The sequence below is a fragment of the Manis javanica genome, chromosome 1, assembly GCF_040802235.1.
Source record: "Manis javanica isolate MJ-LG chromosome 1, MJ_LKY, whole genome shotgun sequence".
NCBI lineage: Eukaryota > Metazoa > Chordata > Mammalia > Pholidota > Manidae > Manis > Manis javanica.
Genome location: NC_133156.1, coordinates 166,808,916 through 166,824,154, shown reverse-complemented (window position 1 = coordinate 166,824,154; position 15,239 = coordinate 166,808,916).

The following is a 15,239-nucleotide window of genomic DNA, read 5'->3' as shown; positions in this document are numbered from 1 at the left end:
TCTGTTTTCTTCTCATGTCCTCTCTGTCGATTCATACAGCTTTTCCCAGGCATGGTTAAATGACTTGCCCAAGTGCAAACCCAGTTCCCAAGGTCCTCATAGACCAGCACTGTTTCCAGGACAGCCTACCTTCAACCTTATCCCACCTTTACTTAAATACATGAACATAGGATTTTAGGAATTTTATTTACAGGAAGAAAGCTTTTTTTTCCTGTTCTGTTTTTTTCTTTTTTCTTTCTTTCTTTACTTTCCAAGATTTCTAAGTTTCAACAGGATATTTTTTCCTACTTAGTAATTTCCATTTGCAGCTCTTGTCTTATGGATGCCTTCTGTTTAGTGCTTTGGTGTCTGTTCTTAATTAACCTTCTAATGTTCTACTGTCCCGTCGTTCTCTGTCCTAAACTGCACTTGATCTGCAGTAATCAAGGCCCACCCTCTGCAGCCCAGAACCTGTCAAGACTGTCTAAAAGCAGACAGATTGTGAAAAAAAAGCCAAGTGCCCTATATTCAGGGCTCCAAAAATTAACCTTTGACTTAATAAACTGGGCCTATTCTCTGTATTGTTTTTTCTGTTTCCTCTATATTTAGTGTTCAAGAGAATATTCTGGAATATCAAGGGATTGGTAAGGGTCTACAGGTCAAAAGAAAATTTATTTAGTTCTTGGCAGAATCAGTTGCCTTCTCCTGGAGCAAGTGCTATCTCTGATATGCCATGTTCCCCGTGTTATGTAGGAATGCAAAATGGGACAGGAAGATTTGCTGTAAAACTGTTTTAGACCCCATCAGAAGCAGGCCCCAGTCTGAAACAACCATTCCAGGGCTGCCCGGGAGGACCGCTCAGGTCCTCACGGTGCCTCACACCGTGCTGCTTGCCCCTTTGGCTGTCGTGGCTTCTCTGTGGCTGAACCTGGCTCATTCACGCTGCTTCTCTCTTGTTCCCTCCTTCATGCCCTCATCGATCTGTGAGTCTAAATGTCACCACCACCACCCCAAAGCACCCTCAAAGGGTCTTGGGAGCAAAGTCCAGGATATTAGCCTGAATCAGGACTCCTCTAGAATTATGTCTCTAATAGAAAATGACATGAACTATCCATGTGATCAGGACTGGGCATGAGCATGGGCACACATGCACACACAGTCTCTTGGGGGGATACTGACTTCCCAAAATCCAATCATCTCCCTTACCAACACAGTCTGATTTTTATTCAGCGCTGTAATATATCTAGTTAAAAATACCCGCACCACTATCTTTTCAGACTCCCTTGCAGTTAGAGGAGGCTGTGTGACCTAGTTCTGGCTATCAAGATGTAAGTGAAGTCTACTGGACGGGGCTTCCAAGAAAGCCAGTTTTCTTGATAGAAAGGAACAAACTCAGTTGGTGTGTATTCTTCTTCCTCCTGCCTGGAGCAGGGACCCAATGCTTGGAGGTGCAGCAGCCATCCCATCACCATGAGGACAAGAATCCTTAGGATGGAGGTTAAAGAAGAGAAGAGGTAGAGAGAGCTCACTTCCTTGATGATTTCCTTGAACTGTGCCTCACCTACAGATGTCTTGTTTGCACATATAGTCTATTTGGCAAAGTCACTGGCCTTTGGATTCCTTTTGCTTTGAGTGGAAGCCAAATCTAAGAGCCCATGCTGATATAAATAAATACTTGAATAGATCTTCAAAAGGGAGGAAAGCAACAACTCTTCCTTATAAAAAAATTATAATCAATAAATGTAGGAAAATGTAAAAAATAGAAACACCACCTTTAGAACTACAGTGATCATTGCTGCAGGCAAGATTCGCTACTGAATTCTAAAGGTAGTGGGTGAAAGTTTAAGCAGAAACAGGATTTTAGCACAGTCTCAAAGTATCTCCCCCAAAATATTTATAAATATTACAAAGGGAATTAAATTTACAGTGGACCAATGAGACATAGCAACATCAACATCATGTACCCTCCAATATGAGGCACAGAGAAGGGAGCATCACTTGTGTGATATTCTTAGTACAGATGCATAAGGTCAATCTAATTATGAGGAAAAAAAGAGATAAACCCAAACTGAGAAACATTCTACAAAGTGACCTGAGGAGTGGGTTTCAAAAGTGTCAAGGCCATGAGAAATCAGGGAAAACTGAGGACCTGCCACAAACTGGGGGAGACAAAGAAGACATAATAACTAAATGCAACTTGAGATCCTGGAGTGGTTCCTAGACCAGAAAAATAACACTAGTGGGAAAACTGGTGAAATTTGCATAAATGCTTTAGTTAATAGTATTGTACCAAGGTTAGATTCTATGCTTTGATAAATGGTCTATGGTCATATAAGATGTTATATACAAAGGGGATGCTATATGAAAAGGGTGAGGGAACCTGGCTAATTGGGCAGCTCTAGTGTGAGTCTAAAAGTATCTCAAAAAGATAAATGTATGTGCATGTAAATTTTGATTTTTAAATTTCATCTTATGTCAATTACAGTCAATTATAGTTTTCAAGGAAGTTTTCCCATTTTACCTAATTTTTCAAATTTAAGAGCATAAAATAATATTCTTTTCTTATTACTTTTTAATACCTGTAGGACTTCTCTTCTTGTCTTTTTAGTATCTATGGAATATATAGTAAAAGCCCCTCTTTTGTTCTTGATATTGTTAATTCATGCTTTTTTCTTGATTAGTATGAGTAGACATTTATCAATTTTGTTTATCTTTTCAAAGAACAAACTTCTGGCTTTATTAATTTTCTCTATTGTTTGTTTAAATGTCACTGGTTTCTGCTCTTATCTTTATCTGTTTACTGGTTCCCAGGATTTGTCTAAACCAGGTATAGTAAGACACGCAGGCATGAAAATAGTTGCCACAAAGGAACTTTTTATTATACTCATGGTCCCTAGCAACAGGAGACAGCCCACCATGCAGGACCCCCTGAAAGAGCATAAGGCGAGATGAGCAGGTAGAAAGGGAGGAACTGCAAGTAGGAGACTTTATGGTGGTTTTTTTGGGAAGCAAGGTAAGCAGGTTTAGGATTGGATAGTCTAAATAATTTCAGTGGGCTCTGGCCCATGGGGTGGTCCCTAGCTGTTTGGCATGTAGCCCGGATGTCATTAGGGCAGGGGCATCTTACCCCAGACTAGAGAAGCCCAATAAAAGGAGGCAGGTAGTGTGGACATGAAATTGGTTGGCTTGCAGCTCAAACACAAGTCATTTACTGTCTCTAGGGATTGGCTAACCCTGGATGGGGAGGTCTTCATATCCTCTGCTCATTTGTTATTCGAATACAATGGCTGAATAGTATTCCATTGTGTGTATATACCACCTCTTCTTTATCCATTCATCTACTGATGGACACTTAGGTTTAGTAGACACATCTACTGAAATTATTCAGACTATCCAATCCTAAACCTGCTTATCTTGCTTCTTTCACTGAGCATCAGCAAGGCCCCAGATGCCAGAGACTCAAAAATATAGAAGATACAGTTAATACTTTATTATTTTCTTCCTTTCAATTTCTTTGGGTTTACTCTGTTCTTCTTTTTCTACTTTTTAGGTGGAAGTGTGGGTCATTGATTTTATGCCGTTCTTCTTTCCAATTGCAAGTATTTAAAGTTATATAACGGTCTCTAAGTTTTGCTTTAGCTACATCCCACAAACCTTGATATATAGTGATTTCATTTTTATCCAGCTTAAGATGCCTTTTAATTTCCCCCAGAATTTTTTTCCTTGAACCCTGGGCTACTTACCTGGGTTGTTTAATTTTGTTCCCCTCTGCTTTTCATTCCTCTTTTCTTCCTCTCCTGCTCTCTTTTAGATTAATTGACTAAATAATGAAAACTTCATTTTGATTTATCTCTTGGCTTTATAGCTATACCTCTTTGCATTACTGTTGTAATTTTTTAGTGTTTGCTGTTGATCACAATATTCATCCTTCATAACAGTCTCCTTACAGTTAATGTTATGTACATCATGTAAAATGTAAGAAGATTGCAACCAAATGGGCCACTTATCAAGTCCTGTCATTTATGTAATAAATTGTCGCAGATATTACATCTACATATGTCATAAATCCCACAATGTGGTATTTTAATATTTGCTTTAAATAGTGATAGGTGTTTTAAACAAATTCATAGCAAAAGTACTCTTTTATATTTATGTGTGTACAATTTCTGATACTCTTCACTTCTTTTTGAAGATTCAACTGCCCTCAGCTTGAGGACTTCCATTAGCATGTTTTGTATGGTAGGTTTGTGGCAACAAATTCTCTTACATATAATTCATCTGAAAATGTCTTTATTTTGACTTTGTTCTTGAAGGATATTTGTGCTAGATATAGAATTCTGGGTTAACTTTTTTATTTTTAACATTCAGCAATTTGAAGATGTCACTGACTTGTTTTCTGTCATCCATTCTTTATGATAACTGGTCAGATTTATTTCTGTCATTTTTTTTTTGTGTGTGTAATGTGTTGTTTCCTCTAGATGGTTTCAGTATTTCATTTGTATCTTGTATTTCTGAAGGTAAAACATGCCTAGGTATGGTCTTCTCCACATTTATTCTGCTTGGTGTTCAAATACATTCTTGAATCTATAAAATGTTTCTCCTTCACCAAGTTTGGGGAGTTTGGCCACTATTTAATCAAAAAATTTTCTCTCTCCACTCCTTTTGGAACTCCATTTCTCTCTGTCCTCTCCTTTGGAACTCTAATTTCATGTTAGAACTTTTAATATTTCCCCATATGTTCCTGAGTTACTGTTATTTTTTATTTTTTGTTTCTTCTTTATATAGTCAAGATTGGATATTTTCAATTTGTCTGGTTTCAAGTTCATGGACTCTATTACTTTGATCTGCAATTAAGACCATCGAGTGAATTTTTTATCACATAGTTTATGATTCTGTTCTATAATTTTCTTTTTTATTGTACTTTGTTTAAAAAATTTCTGTTGATATTTCCTATTTGTTCATTTATTATAGGACTTTTTCCCTTTACACCCTTGAGTATAGTTATAATTGCTGTTTTTAAATCCTTGTCCTCTCAAGGGCAGTAATCATTGATTATCTTCTGACTTTGGACAATTTTTTTCTGATTTACTGGTGCATGTAGTTATTTTGGGTTGTATCCAAGGACAGTGACTATCTTGCATACACTCCTTATTCTGTTATGTTATTCTGAATATCATTTTTCACTTGAGATATAAATCACACACCATAAAATTTACCACATTAAAGGGTACAATGGGTTTTTTTGTATACTAACAAAATTATGTAGCTATCACTAATTCCAGAACATTTTCATTACCCTGAAAAGAAACCCTATACCCATTAACAGTCATTCCCTATTCCTTAATCTCAATACTTGGCAACAACTAATCTGTTTTCTGTCTTACGGATTTGTCCATTCTGGACATTTTGTAAAAATAAAATCACACAATATGTGGCTTTTTGTGACTGTCTTCTTTCATGAGCATGTTTTCAAGGCTCACCTATGTTGTAGCATGTATCAGTACTTCATTACTTTTTTTTATATTAAGGTATGATTGATACACACTCTTATGAAGGTTTCACATGAAAAAACAATGTGGTCACTACATTTACCCACATTATCAAGCCTCCACCCATACCCCAATGCAGTCACTGTCCATCAGTGCCCCAAGTTGCCAGAGATCCACTATGTCCCTTCTCTGTGATTCCCCCCGTGATACCCCACACCATGTGTACTAAACATAATACCCCTCAATGCCCATATCCCTCCCTCCCCACCCACCCTGTCAAACCCCTTGCCTTTGGTAACCACTAGTTCCTTCTTGGAGTCTCTGAGTCTGCTGCCATTTTGTTCCTTCATTTTTGCTTCATTGTTATACTCCACAAATGAGGGAAATCATTTGGCATTTGTCTTTCTCCACCTGGTTTATTTCACTGAGCATAATACCCTCTAGCTCCATCCATGTTGCTGCAAATGGTAGGATTTGTTTCTTTCTTATGGCTGAATAGTATTCCATTGTGTATATGTACCACCTCTTCTTTATCCATTCATCTACTGATGGACACTTAGGTTGCTTCCATATCTTGGCTATTGTAAAAAGTGCTGCAATAAACATAGGGGTGCATATGTCTTTTTGCATCTGAGAAGTTGTATTCTCTGGGTAAATTCCAAGGAGTGTGATTCCTGGGTCAAATGGTATTTCTATTTTTAGTTTATTGAGGAACCTCCATATTTCTTTCCACAATGGTTGAACTAGCTTACATTCCCACCAGCAGCGTAGGAGGGTTCCCCTTTCTCCCATCCTCGCCAGCATTTGTTGTTCTTAGTCTTTTGATGCTGGCCATCCTTACTGGTGTGAGGGGATGTCTCATTGTGGTTTTAATTTGCATTTCCCTGATGATTAGTGATGTGGAGTATCTTTTCATGTGTCTGTTGGCCATCTGAATTTCTTCTTTGGAGAACTGTCTCTTCATATCCTCTGCTCATTTGTTAATCGGGTTATTTGCTTTTTGAGTATTGAGGCATATAAGTTCTTTATATGTTTTGGATGTTAACCCCTTGTCGGATATGTCATTTACAAATATATGCTCCCATACTGTAGGATGCCTTTTTGTTCTGTTGATGGTGTCCTTTGCTGTAGAGAGACTTTTTAGTTTGATGTAGTCCCATGAGTTCATTTATGCTTTTGTTTCCCTTCCTTGAGGAGATGTGTTCAGGAAGAAGTTGCTCACACTTATATTCAGGAGATGTTTGCCTATGTTGTCTTCTAACAGTTTTAAGGTTTCCTGACTTACATTCAAGTCTTTAATGCATTTCGAGTTTACTTTTGTGTATGGAGTTAAACAATAATCCAGTTTCATTCGCTTGCATGTAGCAGTCCAGTTTTGCCAACACCAGCTGTTGAAGAGGCTGTCATTTCCCCATTGTATATCCATGGCTCCTTTATCATACATTAATTGACCATATATAGTTGGGTTTATATCAGGGTTCTCTAGTCTGTTCCATTGGTCTATGGATCTGTTTTTGTGCCAGTATCAAATTGTCTTGATTACTGGGGTTTTGTAGTAGAGCTTGAAGTTGGGGAGCATAATCCCCCCAGTTTTATTCTTGGTTCTCAGAATTGCTTTGACTATTTGAGGTCTTTTGTGGTTCCATATGAATTTTAGAATGATTTTCTCTAGTTCATTGAAGAATGCTGTTGGTATTTTGATAGGAATTGCACTGAATCTGTAGATTGCTTTAGGCAGGATGGCCATTTTGACAATATTAATTCTTCCTATCCATGAGCACGGGATGTGTTTCCATTTATTGTTATCTACTTTAATTTCTCTCATGAGCGTCTTGTAGTTTTCAGAGTATAGGTCTTTCACTTCCTTGGTTAGGTTTATTCCTAGGTATTTTATTCTTTTTGATGCAGTTGTGAATGGAATTGTTTTCCTGATTTCTCTTTCTGCTAGTTCATTGTTAGTGTATAGGAATGCCACAGATTTCTAGGTATTAATTTTGTATCCTGCAATTTTGCTGAATTCAGATATTAGATCTAGCAGTTTTGGAGTAGATTCTTTAGGGGTTTTAATGTACAATATCATGTCATCTGCAAATAGGGACAGTTTAACTTCTTCCTTGCCAATCCAGATGCCTTTTATTTCTTTGTGTTGTCTGATTGCCATGGCTAGGACCTCCAGTACTATGTTGAATAGAAGTGGGAAAAGTGGGCATCCTTGTCTTATTCCCAATATTAAAGGAAAAGCTTTCAGCTTCTCACTGTTAAGTACGATGTTGGTAGTGGGTTTGTCATATATGGCCTTTATTATGCTGAGGTACTTGCCCTCTATACCCATTTTGTTAAGAGTTTTTATCATGAAAGGATGTTGAATTTTGTCAAATGGTTTTTCAGCATCTATGAAGATGATCATGTGGTTTTTGTCCTTCTTTTTGTTGATGTGGTGGATGATGTTGATGGACTTTCGAATGTTGTACCATCCTTGCATCCCTGGGATAAATCCTACTTGATCATGGTGGATGATATTTTTTATGTATTTTTGAATTCGGTTTGTTAATATTTTGTTGAGTACTTTGTATTGATGTTCATCAGGGATATTGGTCTGTAATTTTTTTTTGTGGTGTCTGCCTGGTTTTGGTATTAGAGTGATGCTGGACTCATAGAATGAGTTTGGAAGTATTCTGCTTTCTTCTACTCTTTGGAAAACTTTAAGGAGGATGGGTATTAGGTCTTCACTAAATGTTTGATAAAACTTAGCGGTGACACCATCTGGTACAGGCATTTTGTTCCTAGGTAGTTTTTTGATTACCAGTTCAATTTCGTTGCTGGTAATTGATGTGTTCAGATTTTCTGTTTCTTCCTGGGTCAGTCTTGGAAGGTTGTATTTTTCTAGAAAGTTGTCCATTTCTTCTAGTTTATCCAGTTTGTTACCATATACTTTTTCATAGAATTCTCTAATAATTCTTTGTATTTCTGTGGTGTCCATAGTGATTTTTCCTTTCTAATTTCTGATTCTGCTTATATGTGTAGACTCTCTTTTTTTCTTGATAAGTCTGGCTGGGGCTTTATCTATTTTGTTTATTTTCTTGAAGAACCAGCTCTTGCTTTCATTGATTCTTCTCAATTTTATTTCTGCTCTAATCTTTATTATGTTCCTCCTACTACTGACTTTGGGCCTCATTTGTTCTTTTTCTAGTTTCATTAATGTGAGTTTAGACTGCTTAAATGGGATTGTTTTTCTTTCTTGAGGTAGGCCTGTATTGCAATATACTTTCCTCTTAGCACAGCCTTGGCTGCATTCCATAGATTTTGCGGTATTGAGTTATGGTTTTCATTTGTCTCCATATATTGCTTGATCTCTGTTTTTATTTGGTCATTGGTCCATTGGTTATTTAGGAGCATGTTGTGAAGCCTCCATGTGTTTGTGGGATTTTTCATTTTCTTTGGGTAATTTATTTCTAGTTTCACACCTTTGTGGTGTGTGAAACTGGTACAATTTCAATTTTTTTGAATTTACTGAGGCTCTTTTTGTGGCCTAGTATATGATCTATTCTTGAAAGTGTTCCATGTGCACTTGAGAAGAATGTGTATTCTGCTGTTTTTGGGTGGAGGGTTCTGTAGATGTCTGTTAGGTCCATCTGTTCTATTCTGTTGTTCAGTGTCTCTGTCTCCTTACTTATCTTATATCTGGTTGATCTTTCCTTCAGAGTGAGTGGAGTGTTGAAGTCTACTAGAATGAATGCATTGCATTCTAGTTCCCCTTTTAATTTTGTTAGTATTTGTTTCACATATATATGTGCTCCTGTGTTTGAAGCATAGATATTTATAATGGTTATATCATCTTGTTAGATTGACCCCTTTGTCATTATGTAATGTCTTTCTTTATATCTTGTGAATTTCTTTGTTTTGAAGTCTATTTTGTCTGATACAAGTACTGCAACTCCTGCTTTTTTCTGTTAGTTGCATGAAATATCTTTTTCCATCCCTTCACTTTTAGTCTGTGTATGTCTTTGGGTTTAAAGTGAGTCTCTTGTAGGCAGCATATAGATGGGTCTTGTGTTTTTATCCATTCAGTGATTCTATGCCTTTTGATTGGTGCATTCAGTTCATTTACATTTAGGGTGATTATCAATAGGTATGTACTTATTGTCACCACAGACATTAGATTCATGGTTACCAAAGGTTCAAGGTAACTTCCTTACTATCTTAGAGTCTAACTTAACTCATTTAATATGCTGTTACAAACAGAATCTAAAGGTTATTCTATTTTTCTCCTCCTTTTTCTTCCTCCTCCATTCATTATATATTAGGTATCATATTCTGTACTCTTTGTCTATCCCTTGATTGACTTTGGGGATAGTTAATCTAATTTTGCATTTGCTTGGTAATTAGGTGTTCTACTTTCTTTGCTGTGGTTTTATTACCTCTGGTGACAGCTATTCAACCTTAGGAACACTTTCGTGTATACCACTCCCTCCAAAATAGACTACAGAGATGCTTTGTGGGAGGTTAATTCTCTCAGCTTTTGCTTATCTGGAAATTGTTTAATCCCTCCTTCAAATTTAAATGATAATCTTGCCAGATAAAGTAATCTTTGTTCCAGGCCCTTCTGCTTCATTGCATTAAATACATCATGCCACTTCCTTCTGGCCTGTAGGGTTTCTGCTGAGAAGTCTGATGTTAGCTTGATGGGTTTTCCTTTGTATGTGATCTTACTTCCCTATCTGGCTGCTTTTAATAGTCTGTCCTTATCCTTGATCTTTGCCATTTTAATTACTATATGTCTTGGTGTTGTCTTCCTTGGGTCCCTTGTACTGGGAGATCTGTGGACCTCCATGGCCTGAGAGACTATCTCCTTCCCCAGATTGGGTAAGTTTTCAGCAACTACCTCCTCAAAGACACTTTCTATCCCTTTCTCTCTCTCTTCTTCTTCTGGTACCCCTATAATGCAAATATTGTTCTGTTTGAATTGGTCACACGGTTCTCTCAATATTCTTTCATTCTTAGAGATCCTTTTTTCTCTCTGTGCCTCAGCTTCTTGGTATTCCTCTTCTCTAGTTTCTATTTCATTTATCATCTCCCTCACCATATCCAATCTGCTTTTAATATCCTTCATTGTGCTCTTCAACAATTGGATCCCTGACCTAAATTTGTTCCTGAGTTCTTGAAATATCTTGCCTTACCTCCATTAGCATGTTAATGATTTTTATTTTGAACTCCCTTTCAGGAACAGTCATGAGGTCCATGGCACCTTTCTCAGGAGTTACATTAATTTTACTCTGAACCAGGTTCCTTTGGCATTTCATATTTGTGTATGGCGCCCTCTAGTGTCCAGAAGCTCTACTCTCTGGAGCTGCTCAGCTCCTGAAGCAAGGTCTGGTGTGGGAGGGGAGTGGTACTGGTGCCTGGGGGGAGGAAAGAGCTGTTTCCGGCTTCTGTGCTGCTATGCCTGTCCCCACTGCCTGAACCACTCAGCCAGCACACAGGTATAAGCTTTTGTCCCAGAGCTGCCGGATATGGATCCCTGTTTTCCACAAGTGGCTGGAATCTCAGTCTGTCCAGGAATTCTGCCTGTCTTAGCTTTCTAACCCCATAATCACGAGAGTTTCATGAAAGCACCATGAAATGTAGGTTTGTGCTCCCAGAGCAGATCTCCGGAGTTAGGTATTCAGCAGTCCCAGGCCTCCACTCCCTCCCTGCTCAGTTTCTCTTCCTCCTGGCGGTGAGCTGGGGTGGGGGAAGGGCTTGGGTCCCACTGGGCCACAGCTTTGGTATGTTACTCTTTTCAGTGAGGTCTGCTCTTTTCTCTAGGTGTATGCAGTCTGGTGCAGTCCTCTTTCCTGTTACTCTTTCAGGATTAGTTGTATTAATTATATTTTCATATTATATGCGGTTTTAAGAGGAAGCCTCTGTCTCACCTCTCATGCCGCCATCTTTAATGTTCATTACTTTTTATAGTTGAATAATATTCCATTGTATGGACATAGCTATTAAATTTATTTCTTTGTCAGTCGAAGGACAATTGTTTTTTTCCCCATTTTTGGCTATTATGAATAATTCTGCTATAAACATTTGTGTACAAGTTTTTCTGTGAACACATTTTCATATCTCTTGGGTATATGCCTAAGAGTGTAATTGCTGAGGCATATAGTAACTCTTTAATCATTTGGTGAGCTGCCAAACTGTTTTCTAAAATGACTGTACCATTTTACATTCCTGCCAGAAGTTAACAAGGGTTCCCATTTATTTATATCCTAAGCAATGCTAGTTGTTTTTCTTTTTCACAATGAATACAAATATTATTATAGCCATTTTAATGGGTATAAAGTTGCATTTTGTTGTAATTTGCATTTCCTTGCTGACTAATGAGGCAGAGCATTTTCTATATGTTTATTGGCTAATTTTGTATCTTCCTTGCAGAAATGCCTATTCATATTTTTTGGCTGGGTTATTTGTTTTCTTATTGAGTTGGAAAAATTTTTTATTTTTAACTAATATTTTTTTACAGAAAATCTACTTGATATTTTCTAACCTTAGTTTCTCTAGCTATGGTTTGGCAAAATAATCCTTTATATCACTGAGATATAAATCCCTTATTAGATATATGATTTGTAAGTATTTTCTCCCATTTTGTGGGTTGACTTTTCACTCTTGATGGTGAAAGTTTTAGATTTTGATGAAGTCCAATTTATGTTTTTTTCTTTCATTCCTCATATTTTTTGGTGTCATATCTGTAAGAGAAATTCTAGCTGAAATAAGCAGGCAAAGAGAGGCAACAAAGGGCCAGGTAGTTTATTTGAACACAATTCCTGGGTGATGTTTTCCGGTCTGGGTATTACAGGCCGGGGAAGTCACACCCGGTCAGGGAGGTGGGGGGCTTATAACGGGTTAGGAGGGGGAGGAGTGGGCAAGCCATCCTAGGGGGCGTGGAGAGGTATGATTGACTAAAGGTGACATAATAGACAACTAGAAACTTTTTTTTCCTTCCAAGAGGGAGGAGGCTGACATCCAGGTCTTAGTTGGCATATCAGAAGGATGGAATTCAGGAAAAGCTGTCCCCTTTCCATATAAGGCACGGACCCTGGGGTCTGGTCTGTCCTCCTTTTTTGGTATCTCTCTGTTCTGTTTGCATGTCCTTGTTTTTCCTTCCTCCAGCTTAACAATATCTAAGAATCCTTTGCTAAAACCAAATGTGTGAAGATTTATCCATATGTTTTCTTATAATTATTTTATACCTTGTGCTTTAACATTTAGGTCTCTGATCCACTTCAACTTTTGTGTATGTTGTGAGGTAAGAATCCAATTTCACTCTTGCATATGCCTCTCCAGTCGTCCTAGCACCATTTGTTGAAGGTACTATTCTTTCCCCATTGAATGTTCTTGGAACCCTTGTTGAAAATCAGTTGGCCATAAATGTTGGAGTTTATTTCTGGGTTCCCAATTTTATTCCATTATCAATATGTCTGTAACAGTACCATATTGTCTTATTACAGTTGCTTTATAGTAAATTTTGGTGTTGAGAAATGTGAATCCTCCTACTTATTTTTCAAGATTATTTTGGATATTCTGGGTCCCCTGAACTTCCACACAAATTTTAGGATCAGCTTTTCAATTTCTGCAAAGAATTAATCTGGGATTCTGAAAGGCATCATATTGAATCTGTAGTTGTTTTGGAAATACTGCAATCTTAACAATGTGAACACTTCTGATGAGGCAAGTTCTTTCAATTTACTTATATCTTATTTATTATTTAAAATAATGTTGACATTATTACAATGTTTTATAGTTTTCAGTGTACAAGTTTTCTTTTATCAGACTTATTCCTAAGTATGTTATTCTTTTTGATGTTATCATTAGAATATTTTTTAAATTTCATTTTCAAATTGCTCATTGTAAGTGCAAAGAAATATGATTAATTTTTGTATATTGATCTTATATCCTGCAACCCTCTTCACTCTATTAATTCTAATACATTTTTAGTGGACTCCTTCAACTTTTCTATGTATAAAATCATATAATAATGTGACTCAAGATACTTTTACTTCTTCCTTTCTAATTTCTGGTCAGATTTCTTGGCTAGAAGCTCCAGTTCAGTGTTGAATAGAAATAGTGAGAGTGCACATGTTTGTTCTGTTCTTGATCCCAGAGTGAAAGCGTCCACTGAAGTCTCTACTCAACTATTTTGCGGTCAGCTAATTTTTGGACAGAAATTTCCTTAAACTCTCGGAACCAGTAAATCTCCCAGGCTTTGTCAAGGTGCTCCCATGTATGGAAAGACACATCCTCAACACTCATCCAGCTGGTTTACATTTCTGCTTTAGCCCTCACTTCCAGCTTACAGTCTTTGCTGAGTATGCATAGAGCCCTTAGATTCCCAGTAATGTTGGAGATTTTCATTTGTCCCTACGTCATCCCTTCTTTAGTTTCTCCATGTAGGGTTTTTGGTCAGTCTACTGTTTGTCTCCATTGCTCTGTATTGCCTCAGACAGCTGCAACATTGAAACACTTCACTGCAAATGTTTCTAACAAATATCCGCAAGGAAGAGGCTTTTAACACTGGGCAAACTCTGACCCAGGTCAAATAAAGACAAATTTTCCTAGTGGGGACTTCCAAGGAACCACTAAACAAATCAAATGACAATTCATTGGAAATGAGGCTTTGAAAGATCTCTAGCTCCATTCTGTTCCCTGCAGTACTGGTAATGTGGGCCCTTAATTTTATAGCTACTGCTGAGCTGGGGAACCAAGTAGGGAAGTGAGAGAAGTTAAACACCACAAAACTTAGTGCTTACTGAATTCAGGAATTTTTCTTGAGTTAAGTACTCCTTAGGTTGCTGCAAGACTGGTTAATTTCCAGAGTTCAGGAAAGGTTAATTTTAAAAGTTTTTATAAGTTTTTTCATTGTTTCCATGACAGAACAGATTTTCAGAGGCTCTCAGTCTTCCATTTTTCTGATGCCACATCCACATTTTTTATTAAGCAGGTAGTTTACTTGGTTGGACTCAAGCCAAACTTCGTCTCCTATGTTAGCAGAAGTCTCAGTTCCACCCTTTTAGCCTTAGATGGGTTGAATAGAATATACTCCATACATGCACAGTTCAAGGTGAGCCAGGGATTTGGGTCTTTACACACAGAATGTGGCGCTTAACCGTTGGTTCATTCTTTTGGTTTGGCAATTCTTTTACTTTTCTAGCTGCTGTATTTCTTCTAATCTCTGCCTTCTAGCTCAGCAAGTAAAATAGCAGGTTTTATATCTGGATTTAATCTTCCCACTTAGAACTGTGGGGCTGCTATCAGTGTAAAGGCCCTAAGAATGGGAAATTCATCCAGTGCAGGTCCCTTTATCTAAATGTTGAGTCCCTTCCACTGTCTCCCTTTTTCTCAAATGTCTTCAAGTAGTTGTTATTTTAACTTTGTCTAGAATTGTTATCTGTGGGGAAGGCTGGCCCAATACAAGGTAGTTCTCCATTACAAACTTGAAATCCACAAATGCATTTTATAGTAATAAATTATTTAAAAAGCAATTTCATACTGAAAAGGCCAACTTGTTCATCCTTTTAATAGACTGTCTAATAATTCTTTGGAAACAGATACATTAATACTCAAATTTTTTTTAAAGATAAAGTTTATTGAATGTTTTCAGTAGTGTTAAAAAAAAATTGACACTGTCACTAACTCTCTGGACTCCACTCTGCCCCATGGAAATCTCTACTTATCAAATTAAATATCAGAATTATGACTATTTATGTAGAGATAGAATTTGGAGGCTGGAATGAA